This window comes from Sphaeramia orbicularis, chromosome 5 (assembly GCF_902148855.1).
Source record: "Sphaeramia orbicularis chromosome 5, fSphaOr1.1, whole genome shotgun sequence".
In the NCBI taxonomy this organism is placed as follows: Eukaryota; Metazoa; Chordata; class Actinopteri; order Kurtiformes; family Apogonidae; genus Sphaeramia; species Sphaeramia orbicularis.
Window position 1 is genome coordinate 9,140,137 of NC_043961.1, and position 4,982 is coordinate 9,145,118.

The window sequence follows — 4,982 nt, forward strand, 5'->3', positions numbered from 1 at the left end:
TAGAGAAAAAATATTATAATATAATATAATATAATATTATTAACACATTTTTTCTTCAGTTTTCTCTGTTTTTTATGCAATAACCCTCAACTTTAATCTGAGCTTTTATGAACATCTACATGATCAGTGAATTAAATATAAGAAAATACAGGATTTACACTGAAAAAAAAAAACAAAATAAGGAGGATAATATTATAATCAATGGTGATAAATCACTTAAGAAAAAGGTTAAATATTGAGAATATGTCATTTTTGACCTGACTTAAAAGTAGTGCTGGGTCTTTATGAGTTAAGGCTCCACCTTTTCACTGCTTTAACCCTTTAAGACCTAGAACGACTTTTGTGGTATTGTGGTATTTCCTAAATTTATTTTTCTCTGTATTTAATCTTTCTTAAGTGATTTGTCACCATTTATTATAAAAAGTAGTGGGGAAAAAGATTCAGACACCCTTAAAATTTTACACAATATCAAATATTATCATGAAATATTTGTTGTTTTTGCCTTTTGAAAGGTGTGACTGCATTTTTCAAATAAAATCAAGTATTTTCCTATATTAGATAGATAGATAGATAGATAGATAGATAGATAGATAGATAGATAGATAGATAGATAGATAGATAGATAGATAGATAGAAAAAGTTAAGGATATTTCTTGTTTTTTGTCTTTTTTTGTCATTTCTTGCCATTTGTAAATAAAACTATGTCTGGTCATTAAAAAATGTATTTCAATTCAATTCACACACAAAAAAGTAAAAAGCGCTGTGCAAGAATCCCAACTGAAAAAAATAACCCCAAATTAAAAATATCCTTAACTTTTTGTTTGTAGTGTAGATAAATGGATATGTTTATTTGTCCTTCACAGGAAATTTTTTTTCACACTTCATACAGCCACTAGAGCACGCCACTCACAAAAACATCTGACATAACACAACCCAAAAATAGTCATTCCACATCATATACCCTCCAAAACAGCACAGACACCAGTTCCACCACCACTTATATCCAACTAATGCATTACAGTCTGTTTAATGATGTGTTCAATTCTGTTATTGAATTTGGAATGAAACTCCTGCTGAATTTAACTTTTTTCCAGTTTATTGACCAGAAGGAAGCAGTAGACTATGAAATATGGATTAAAGAGACGAGTGTTCATAAAAGCTCAAAGTGTGTGGCCATGTGACAGTGGATCACATGACCAACAGAACTACAAACAATTACAAACTATCACACATTCTCCCACATGGTGAAAAAACAGCTGCTCCCAAACCAAACCTGTAGATATAATATAACGCAAACATGTTTAGAGTGTGTGTGACAAACTGGAATGGAAACAATAAGAGTGAACGGTTGGATGTGAAGGAATTTTTCATATAGATGGAGTTATAGAAATGCATTTTATACTGTTTTTTTTTTTTTGTATGTTTTAGTTTTAATTAATGTCTGTTTTTTTAATGATAACATCAGCCTGCACAGGGATGACAGGTGGAAATTAGCACTAGTGCTACAACCTGGTACAATACATCTGTCCTGTTTAAGGTTAATGTATATTGTGCACTGAGCCTGTCTAAATAAATAAATAAATAAATAAATAAATTCAAAGGCTATAAGGAAAACTGAAGAAAAAGTGACTTCTTCCATCAAAATATACATTAAATTCACTGTTTTTTGTCCAACTCTATGGTTTTACTGTTGAATCAAACATAACTCCTGTTTCCTTGTTCATTATGGAGCCTCTGAACATTCATTAAAAGCAGATAAAGTACATTTTAGTTGAATTCTTTCCATGTGTTGGTCGTATTAGTGTTTCATTAAACAGTGCAGGTCAGTTTGTACCTGTGGTCTTCTTTACTTTGGGTGATAATTCCACTAGTCCTCTGACACATGCTTCTATAAACCTGCTTCATTTTCTGATCAAACACTATTTCTGAGACATTTGCTACTGCAGATTAACTAACATTCTGCTCATTATGAATTTTATTGTGAAGAGTTTTGATTGTTTTTTTTTTGTTGTTGTTGTTTTTTTCTTCCAGGAAGTGCAGTTTATTTTAGCCGCTGTTTTTTTTTTTTTTTTTTTTTTTTTTTTAATTCGGGACTTTAAACTAAAGCTGAGGTGTTAGTGTGACAGATTATTAGAGTCTAAACGGTGCCGGTTAGAGGAGGAGTCCACTTACCCTGGAGTGTGTGGAGTGTGTGTTCTGTCCAGGTTTAAGATCTGAACACGAGGGAAAAAACCATATTGGCACGAGGACAGACGACTACTGCTGCGCGTGCTCCTCCTCAGCCCACTCCGCGTCCGCGTGAGCCTGAAATGCGCGTGCGTCAGGTCCAGGAATAGTCTGCTACTGCTGACAACATTTATCACCATGAGCTGTTTCAGAGGTGGAGCACCGACAGGCTCTGTATTCAAATAAGCACCGGGGTTTACACTTATTTATTTGTTATTATTAGTATTTTTTAAAATTTATTCATATATGACTTTGTCGTTTATGTTTTTTCCCTACAGTTAAACCAGGTTTTGTCTCTGTTGGTTTATGCACTGAATGGAATAATTTAATTAGTTTGTGTTCTAATTTTTATTTATTTATTTATTTATTTATTTATTTATTTAATGACTTTGTTGTTTATTTTTTTCCCCTACAGTTAAATCAGGTTTTGTCACTGTTGGTTATGTTGGTTTATGCACTGAATGGAATAAGTGAATCAATTTGTATTCTAATTTTTATTTATTTATTTATTTGTTTGTTTGTTTGTTTGTTTGTTTGTTTGTTTGTTTGTTGTTTATGACTTTGTTGTTTATCTTTTCACTACATTCAAAGCAGGTTTATTCACTATTTTTCTGTTGGTTTATGCACTGAATGGAATAACTGAATCAATTTGTGTTCTGATTTTCATTTATTTATTTGTTTGTTTGTTTATTTATGATGTTGTTGTTGTTGTTGTTGTTTTTTCACTACAGTTAAATCAGGTTTTGTCACTGTTGGTTCTGTTGGTTTACACACTGAATGGAATACTTTAATCAATTTGTGTTTTTCTTTTCACTTATTTATTTTTTTATTTATTGAACATCTGATGTTCTAATAGCAGAAATAGCTTATTATTGTACAGCAGAATAAATTTGAGGATCATTTAGTTTCATAACCTTAGAAGGAACTGTTTCTTTGCTAAGGATTTTTTTTTGTTTGTTTGTTTTGTCACTTAAATTTATATTAAGTATTATGAATAACAATTATAACAATACAAAAAAGCTGGAAAAAAAGAGAGAGAGATTAATGAGAATATTGTGCCCAGGTAGCCACAGTGAGTCTACTGATATGGTATAAATGTCCATTTTTTATCCAGTTGTGTCTCTTCCAGTCTCAGTTTGTGTTAATTTTTCCTTTTGAAATATTTCTTCAGTTGTGTTTTATCCACTGGTCCTTTGATGGAATGGTTTCTTTCCCCCAGTTTCTTATTTTTTTTAATTTTTAATTTTTTATTTTTTTTTGCAGCTATTAACAGTATTTGAACCAAATATTCATCCTTTTTAAAAATGGTAAGGATTTATATCATATATTCATGGAGTCTGTCCTGTTTCTACAATAGCTCAGTAGTTTTTTGGGGTTTGTTTTGGTTTTTGTTTTCTTTTCTGTTTTATAGCAGTGTCATCCAATAGTGCGTTACTGTTTCCTTGTTTGAGTGTAACCTACAGTTAATCCTAAAGTTTATACTTTTATTTTAGTTTTTCCCCTGTAAGTTGCTTTGGAAAAATACGTCTGCCAAAAACAAAAATGTAAATGTAAAAGTAACGTCCTGGATGGATGTGACACTGACACTAATGGGGTAGTTGTGGGTTTGAGGTAAATAAGTTTATACGTCTTCCTACTCCTTTTCGACCGTCGAAATTCAGACAAGTACTTGAGGATAGATTCTGTTCATTTAAATGTTATTTTGTCATTGTCTTATTTTGTTTTGTTTTATTTTCTTTCTTTGCATGTTTGAAATAAATGAATAAATGAATCAATAAATAAGGACTTTATTTGGTTGAGTTCAATCTACAACTTCACCACTAGATGTCTCTAAATGTTACAGTGTACCTGTACTAAAATTATCTTTATTTTAGGATATTACAAGTTTAAGATTTTCTTTTTAAATTTTTGATTAAAAATCATTGCTTCTGGTTTCTTCTATGAAACTGGTCCTAAAAGCAGGACAGAGGGGCTAAAAATTCAAGCCAGATGTAGACAAATGTTATGAAGCAGGTTTGGAGGCACTTTGGGTCTATTTCAAAAATAAATACTTACTGAGATAAAAGAGAAACTCTTTTTCAGATGAAACACATTTTTATATCATTTGACATTATATTTAATACAAAAATCCACATGTAACACGGTCAAAAGGACACAAAAATTACACACTACTATTTATTTATTTATTTTTAATATCTTTTTATTCTCTCACAAGTACATTTTGGGGATCAAAGTAAATACTCAAGGCAGAATGTTTGAGAAAAATAATTCATGATTTATTTGTGTTTAAATGTTCAGGTTCTGTATGTAACACCAGTGGACACGATGGGTTCCACACCAAACCTGGAATGAGACTGAGATTGATGAAAAACCCATATGTGTGGATTGGAAAAACCACTTGGATTGACACATTTAACACAGTGTCTTTATTTATAGTCTGTAGAAGACCATTTACACATGTTTTCACATCTAATGCACTGACGCCTAGGGAGATTTAATGGCCGTATTTGGGTCCTATTTTTGGACTCAATATTTGATTATAAATTCATTAATTATGGGATGGATCAGAGAAAGAGGATCATTTTTGTGCCTTTATGTGAGGTCATCATTAGGTCCATCCTGGGGGGAAATATTTCTGCATTTACCTTTTATTATTGGGTCTAAAAAGATGGAAAAGTGACAGATACTAAAATAAACCCAGTTTCAAAGAAGCAGCCCTTTACGTATTGAACGTCTTATGACAAAACAACACACTG

General features: G+C 31.4%; 1 pseudogene; it reads right to left on the bottom strand.

The window, feature by feature from the left end:
- The window catches only part of LOC115419176 (SRSF protein kinase 2-like), a 33,682-nt pseudogene extending 31,404 nt beyond the window's left edge, over positions 1-2,278 (bottom strand).
- Between the last annotated feature and the right edge of the window lie 2,704 nt (positions 2,279-4,982).